An 8639-nucleotide genomic window follows, 5' to 3' on the forward strand; every position below is an offset into this window, starting at 1 on the left:
GGTGATTGGTGTATAGCAGCAGTTCATAACAAAGATGAGGGGGAAGGCAGGAGTTTCGAGGTCTGAGATACACTGACATTTGATTGAAGGTGGAAGGAGGGGCAGACATGTGAACTGCCAGTACAAATAAAACACTTAATGTGCAAAGTATAAAAACTGAGAAGCTGTGTGTAGCGGCCCACTTTAAGCCTGAGACTAAACTTGGCCATCCAGCGCACAGTTAATTTGGCTGGCCTACTCAATATGATCATGATATCTGATGTGATATTCTTACATACAGCTGAGGCTTAATTCTTTATTTATTTCAGTATTTCTTGCTCTGTCTTGCCCTTTGTATGCATATTGTCACATTTGGGCTTCTGAAGTTGCACAATAATCAGTCATGAGGAGAGCAGATTTTATTCTTAAACTTAGTGAAACAGAATTAGAGCCATTGTTAAACAGGAATGGAGGAAAAAGACAGCTCCTTTAGTGGTTCTGCTCCAGTGATGAATTCTTCAATCAAAGAATTCAAAGGCCTCTACCACAGTGGAACAGGAGAAGGAGTTACACCTCTAGGCTGTATCTGAAAGACAGAAAAATGAAACAATTAATGAGTTGTTCAACTTTAAAGCTTCCAATCACCATGAGATATGTGAGTTCACGCGCTGATATGGCGCTGCAGTTATCTGAAGTAGGTCCTGTGCAGCTAAACTGCCAGTTGTCTGAAAGAGGGTCTACTTGAACCACCACTTACATGACATAAAAGCACAGCCCGATTGTTCAAATATTTTCATATTTTTTGTCTTCTCTTTATGTCAGGCATTAATTTATCAATTACATGTATGATTGTCATGCAACCATACTTGGAGAGTCATCATAAAATAAGAAATTAAATTATTTGTGTGTGAACACACTTGGCCAATAAATGTGATTCTGATTCTTGTTATGGTAACAACACCAAGTCATCACCAGTACAATGCAGTTTTTAGTGGAGTTAAACTAAATGAGTTTCTAATGTTTAGCTCCAATTGCAGATATTTTTGTCCTTTTTTAATGAAAATCAACTTGTCCAAACCCAGTTTCTATATCAGTGCACAGTTCATTTCTTGCGTGGTTTGCTCAGAAATAACCCATGAGGTCTTGAGTGATGTAATTCCATAAAAGGTGGGTTCTAGACCTCCGCAGCTCTGCTCCATTGATGATCTATAAAATTGGACACATCTGATAAATATTCACGCTCTGTGAAATGTTCATTTGTTTGCATTGGACATCCCAAGCCGAATTCAAATCCTAGCTAGTGCTTTGTTCTCATTAAACTGTCATGAAATAGACAGCTACTAAGAATAAGACCCACAAATGATTCAAAATACTCACTAAGAAGGGGCGAAAGCCATCAAACCCCAGCTGCACATGCAAAAAATGCTGCAAAAAATAGCTATGAGGTGGACAAAGACAAAAGGAGTTGCTTCAACGTGGCAATCAACAGGCAAACAAGTCTCAGTGCACATATTTCAAGAATGTTCAAAAGACAAAGCACAAGGGTCAAAAAAAAAAAAAATCAAAAATCAAAGTGAAGCAATACACACCAGAGAACTCAGCAATGCCAGTGCATTTAAAAAACCACAAGGGACTGCGATTTTGTTTGTAGACTTTATAAGATTGAGAGAAGTCGGTTGAAGGTGAATTTTAGTGGCTGTGCCTCTTGGGGCCTGTCAAAGTCAAATTCATGAAGCCAACTCAGGGTGGGATGTACATCTTTATTATTACCACACATGTGGAGTCATCATAACACCAGGAAAGAGATGACTGAACTACAGCTGTTGTTCACACTTCTTGAAAATCCAGTTAATTATAGAAACATGTGGTTAGTGGGCATTTCTTATGAATTTGAAAATTACTGATAAATGGACCATCGGTGTCAAATGTCTGCTACTCTGGATTGCACAGTTTTATTATCAATATTTAAACTTGTACAAGAGTAACAACAGGGCAGGGTCAATGAAGTCTTTAATTAAAATATTTTACAAGAGACAAATAATTATATAATTAGTTTATTACATTTATATAGCGCTTTTCAAGGCACTCAAAGCGCTTTTACATACAAGGGGGGGGATCTCCTCAACCACCACCAGTGTGCAGCATCCACCTGGATGATGCGACAGCAGCCATAGTGCACCAGAACACCCACCACACACCAGCTTACTGGTGGAGAGGAGACAGAGTGATGAAGCCAATCAGTGTATGGGGATGATTAGGAGGCCATGACGGTCAGAGGCCAATGGGCAAATCTGGCCAGGATGCCGGGGTAACACCCTACTCTTTCCGAAAGACATCCTGGGATTTTTAATGACCACAGAGAGTCAGGACCTCGGTTTAACGTCTCATCCGAAAGACGGTGCTTTTTTTACAGTATAGCGTCCCCATCACTATACTGGGGCATTAGGACCCACACAGACCACAGGGTGAGCACCCCCTGCTGGCCTCACTAACACCTCTTCCAGCAGCAACCTAGTTTTTCCCAGAAGGTCTCCCATTCAGGTACTGACCAGGCTCAACCCTGCTTAGCTTCAGTGGGCAACCAGTCTAGGGCTACAGGGTGATATGGCTGCTGACTAAATAGACAAAAGCTATCTGCTAGCAAGCATATGTATAATAATCAATACAGAATCAAATAGAGAAATTATATTTAACAGTAAAATGGCACATAATAAAAGATACAAAGATATGCAGAAATGACAACAAATATAAAAATGAACAAAACACACATTAAAGAGACATTTGAACCCCAGCCAGATGTGGAATGCTGGCCAAAACATAACAAAAACTTCCTTACACTGTGGTTAAGGGGAGGGTTGTGGGAGGGCGGACTTCCTCAGGAGTAACAGCGACCATCAAGTAGGCGTGTCTCTTAGTGGGTGTGTCTTGTGGTAGGAGTGTCCTGTAGTTCTGTGAGCCACAGCCAGGCCCTTCCTGGAGTTTTGTTATATAAATCAGGTGACATAAAATTGTAAACCAATTGGCTTTTCATTGGAGCTCCTGAATTACAAAGCCACAGTGGTCTGCAGTACGACATTTCTCTATAATTCAGTTTATTACGCAATTATTGAAACACAAGATGACAGCTATGACACTCCTTAGAGGAGAACAGTCATGACTTTGTATCTTTTATTAGCGAAAAAAAAAAAAAACCTGCTAAAAACTCATTATGGTAAAATGGCTTTCTCATAGCTTCATTTAAGTTTAATCCTGATGTTTCTGTATATGCATTTACTTATCATTATCATTTATGGTGGATCCAAAATCCGTACTAGCCTCTACCTTCTTTGCTGTTTTTTATCCAATTTTCTGTGGTGGTGATCTGTGCCACCAGCACCCAATCAAAGCACCATGCTGCCCCTATGCTGATGGATTGAAGGCCAGATGTCCACTTGACCATCATCTTTAAGTTTTTTCATTTGAAGCCTGAAAACCATGAGGACTGATTGAGGTAATTTATATTAGGTAGAATGCCTAGAGGGGGCTGGGTGGTCTCGGGGCCTGGAACCCCTGCAGATTTCTTTTTTTTTTCTCTCTCTCTTTTTGTTTTTTCTGTCCTCCTGGTCATCGGACCTTACTTTTATTCTATGTTAATTAGTATTGCCTAATTTTATTTTTATATATTGTCTTTTTTCTTTTTCTTCATCCTGTAATGCACTTTAGGCTACATCATTTGTATGAAAATGTGCTATATAAATAAATATTGTTGTTGTTGCTGTTGAAAAGTACTCTTTAATGAAGGAGTCGATTGAATCATGCAGCTGTTTTCATATACATTGGATTCAAAAGTATTCAGACCCCTCCACTTTATACACACTTAATTTAAGTGGATAAAGTTGCCATTTTGCCCATCAATCTGCTCTCAATAACCCATAATGACAAAGTGAAGACGTTTTCAGAAAGGATTGCAAACTTATTAAAAATCATCAGCTGAAATCTCTTGTAAATATTCAGATCTTTTTCAGTGGAAGTTCAGTTTGTGCTGAGGTTTATCCTGTTTACTTTAATTCTCCCTAAGACGTGTCTAGAACTTGATTGGACTAAATCTGTGGCAAACTGAATTGATTGGATGGTGTTTAGAAAGTCACACCTGAACCTGTATATGGAAGGTCTGCACTTCACACATCATATCAGGACAAAAACCAAACAATGAAGTTCAAGGGACTGCATGTAGACGTCCACGATCAAATTATTGTGATATACTATAGATCAGGACAGGGGTATACAACCATTTGTACAGGATTGAGTGTTCCCAGGAGCACAGTAGGCCTCAATAAGTGTGAAATGGATGAAGTCTGGGACCATTGTGATCCTTCCTAGAGTTGGCTGTCTGGCCAAACTGAGTAACTGGGTACAAAGATCTTTGTCAGACGGTGAGCAAGAACCCAATGGTCACTGTAAGAGAGCTTTAGAAATCACCTACTGAGATAAGAAAAGCTGTCAGAAAGAGAAACATCTTAGCAGTACTCCATCAATCAGTCATTTATGATGGCTAACTCCTGATTGGAATTCTTCGAGCATCACAGAAAAGATTCTACGATGTGATAAAAAAAAACCTCTAAGGCCTATGTCTTGATGAAGACCATGCTCTGCTCATCACCTACCAGTACCATTCCTAAAGTGATTCTAAGTAGCAGGAACAAGGATACTGGTCAAAATGTAACGAATGTAGTCAAATACAAAGAGATCCTTGAAGAAAACCTGCTTCAGAGCATATGTTACCTCAGACTAGAGTGAGAGTTCACCTTTCAGCATAAGAATAACCTGAGGCATACAGAAAGACAATGCTGCGGTGGCTTCAGAACAAATATCTGAGTGTCCTTAAGTGGAAGAGCCAACGCCAAGACTTTAACTCTGAAGATGAAAGTTTACAGAAGCTATTCAACTAATTTAATGGAGTTTGAAAGCTTGTAGAGACTTATCGAAAGACTCAAAGTTGGAATTGCTGCCAATGAGGCTTCTACAAAGTACTAAATTAAAAATCTGAATACTTCTATGAACGAATGACACAGATTTATGCAAGAGGACTTGTAGAACAGCAGTAATACTCACCACACCAGCAGCAGCAAGTGTGGCTAGCACAGCAATGGCAGCCATGATGTGAAGTACACGGGCAGCAAACATGATGTTCAGCTCACTTGATGAGGTCTGAGGATCTCCGACTATCAGAGCGTCTACTAGAGTTTATATGGAGCGATTACAAAAGATCTAATTTGCATCAAATAAAGTATTTCTCTGTTTTAACAGTGTTTTCAATCAACTAAGAGTGTGCTTCTTGTAGCCTGCCAGGAGCCACAGACAAGCTGTGCAAGATGCAAAACAGTCTTGAATTCATTGCCGGAATTTACAGTACATTAAATCAAATTTTCCTAAAAACTTCTCCTAAAGAAAAGTACTCTTTCTCCCTGAGGCAGAATGCTTCAAAGTTGAAAGTTTTGAATATTAAAACAATAAAACATTGACTTCTACTTTTGGAGAGCACGCCTAAACAAAATGTGCTGTGTGTTTATTTCAAAAGTACTAATTTTATGAACATGCTGTCTTTGATGAGAAAATTTAAAATAAAATGAATAGTGAAATTCGGGCACTGCGTGTCCATGCACAGCTGAGGAGATTGGAAAACGCGGGTGATCTGTGTGGAGGCGAGCTGATTGTTTTATTGTCTGATTTTTTTATTGTTTAATTGTTTGTTTAATTAGATGGAAATTAAGTTCCCACATAAATAAATAAAAGCAGGGATATGAAAAATAAATAAATAAGGACATATATACTGCTCAAAAAAAATAAAGGAACACTATTTAATCTGAGTATCTCATCAAGTCATTGAAACTTCTGGGCTATTGATCTGGTCAGTTAAGGTGCAGAGGGCTTGTTAATCAGTTTCAGCTGCTTTGGTACACTAGAGGGGCAACAATGAGATGACCCCCAAAACAGGCATGAATGGATTAACAGGTGGAGGCCACTGTCATTTTTCCCTTCTCATCTGTTTTGTCACTCATTTTACATTTAGCTACGGTCAGTGTCACTAATGGTAGCATGAGGCGATACCTGGACCCCACAGACGTTGCACAGGAAGTCTAACAAAATTACCTTCAGCAGACCACTGGTGTGAATGTTTCTGACCAAACAATCAGAACCAGACTTCATGAGGGTGGCCTGAGGGCCCAATTTACTCTAGTGGGCCCTGGGGTCTCTTTCTGCCCGGCACCATGGTGCTTGTTTGGCATTTGCCATAGAATAACAGAATTGTTAAGTCCACCACTGGCGCTCTGTGCTTTTCACAGATGAGAGCAGGTTCACCCTGAGCAGTTGTGGCAGACGTGAAAGGGTCTGGAGAAGCTGTGGAGAAAGTTATGCTGCCTGTAACATCGTTCATCATGACCGGTTTGGTGGTGGGTCAGTGATGGTCTGGGGAGGCATATCTATGGAGGGATGCCTAGGCCTCTACAGGTTAGACAACAGCTCCTTGACTGTCATTAGGTATTGGGATAAAATTCTTGGACCCATTGTCACACCCTATGCTGGTGCAGTGGGTCCTGGGTTCCCCCTGGTGCACGACAATCCGCGGCTTCATGAGGCAAGAGGATGCAGGCAGTTCCTAGAGGATGAAGGAATTGATACTATTGACTGGCACCCATGCTCGCCTGACCTCAAGAAAAATAAAAGGAAAAATAAGGAAAATAACCAACAACAATTTTTTTTTTGTATTGCCCACACAAGGAATGCCAGAATGGGCTTTAACAAACCATATTTCTTGACAGCTCCCTAGCCTGAACTCTGTAAGAAAATAAGAAAATACTCCCAAAAAAAACTTTCAGGTCAGGTGAGGTTGTGGAGCATGCACTGGTACAGTGTGTGGCCTCACCAACGACACAACAAAACAGCTTGGAATCCCAGTTGGCACACACCAAGGCAGATACATGGTCCAGCCCCCATTCTCTGGAAATGACTATCTATCTGCCACAGCCAGGTGTTATCCCTTGGCCTGGTCCATTAGCTCAGGTCCTTAACATTGAGGACTCTGTAAGCCAGATCATCCTGGTGGAATCACGCTGCATGGCCATAGTGCCCTAACTGATGCTCCCTCACAATGCATGTAATGTGCCTCATTCAGGACTCTGTGAGCAACCGCTCATTTGACACAAAGTCAAACTAGCGATACCCAAGGATTCTCCAAAGAGACACAGTACCGAAGGAGTCCAATATTTGTCTCAGTTCACTGGATAGGGTCCATGTCTCACATCCATATTACAAAACTGCTGATGGCTGTGAGCAAGAGGTCATTAAAGGCCTGCATTTTGGTTTTTATCCAGGACACTCACAAGCCCAGAAACTCAGACCCCTTGCGCTTGAGACTGTTGACATCAAATCAAAGTACAAAAGTAACAATTATTTACAATAATAATGCATATTACATCATTCATGTAATGTACTTCAAAACTTCTTCAGTTCACGTCCATTTTGGCTCTCCAAAGGTCGCCAAATTTGAGAATGTGTAAGGCGGACTAGGCCGTGTTGTGCCTGTGATTAGGCTCAGGGCTTCCAAACTCCTGAAGTCTAAATTTGTGTAAGCGGTACGTCTGCAGAATACGTAATATCATCATGGATTGGATTGGACTTGCATGGTGATGGAGCAAACATGCTACTGAAACTGTGAATTATTAACACGATGAACTGATGAACTGTGCAAGAGATTATTTTATAAATCTATATGGCTCTGAGTGGGCCCCCCAAACCTGTAGGCCCTTGTGCTTTGCGCAGTCTCTACAATCCATTGCTACGCTATAGCTCAGGTCGTAGAAGCAAGAGAGCCAAACCCCCCATATACCCAAGGTTAAGTAGATTAAGTCTACAAGTTTTTTGTTGGTGGGGAGTCACATTTACAGACTGTGTGCTGCACATCTGACAACTGAGAACTGACAACCTGAGAAATGGGTTCACCGACAAAAACGCAATAGACATATGCACCCCAACAAAACCACAATGGACAAATGAGCGCCGACAAACCCACTAACTGGTTTTCGACAAATGTGCGCCAACAAAATCGCCACGACAAAATCGCGAGAGAGGCCAACCCTTGCTGCAATTCTTCCTACATATGCAGGGCATGATCTTAAGGACTATCTGCGTACCATGCTGATGGCATGCCGCGTCTTATAATATTGACATCTAAAATAAACATTATTATCAATCAATCAATCAACATTTATTTATATAGCACATATTCATACAAAAAAATGTAGCTCAAAGTGCTTTACAAAATGAAGAATAGAAAAATAGAAGACACAATAAAAAATAAACATATGTCAACATTAAATAACATAGAATAAGTAAAGTCCGATGGCCAGGGTGGACAGAAAAAACAAAAAAAAAAACTCCAAAGCTGGAGAAAAAAAATAAAATCTGTAGGGGTTCCAGACCACGAGACCGCCCAGTCCCCTCTGCGCAATCTACCTAACATAAGTCAAACAGTCCTCTTTGTATTTAGGGTTTTCATGGAAGGACCTGATGATGATGGTCACGTAGACTTCTGGCTTTCAGTCCATCAATGTTGGAGCATCATGATGCTTTGAGTAGGTGGAGGTGGTGCAGGCCGCCATCACAAAGAAACCGGAAAAAGA

General features: G+C 40.7%; 1 long non-coding RNA gene across 1 annotated transcript; it reads right to left on the reverse strand.

The window, feature by feature from the left end:
- Nucleotides 1–383: 383 nt before the first annotated feature.
- LOC120526359 lies at nt 384–5157 on the reverse strand. The gene is made up of 2 exons (XR_005633130.1): nt 5071–5157; nt 384–565 (listed from the first exon to the last, which is right to left on the reverse strand). It is a non-coding gene; the product is annotated as an uncharacterized LOC120526359 (long non-coding RNA).
- Nucleotides 5158–8639: the final 3482 nt, after the last annotated feature.

The sequence above is a fragment of the Polypterus senegalus genome, chromosome 3 (genome assembly GCF_016835505.1).
Source record: "Polypterus senegalus isolate Bchr_013 chromosome 3, ASM1683550v1, whole genome shotgun sequence".
In the NCBI taxonomy this organism is placed as follows: Eukaryota; Metazoa; Chordata; class Cladistia; order Polypteriformes; family Polypteridae; genus Polypterus; species Polypterus senegalus.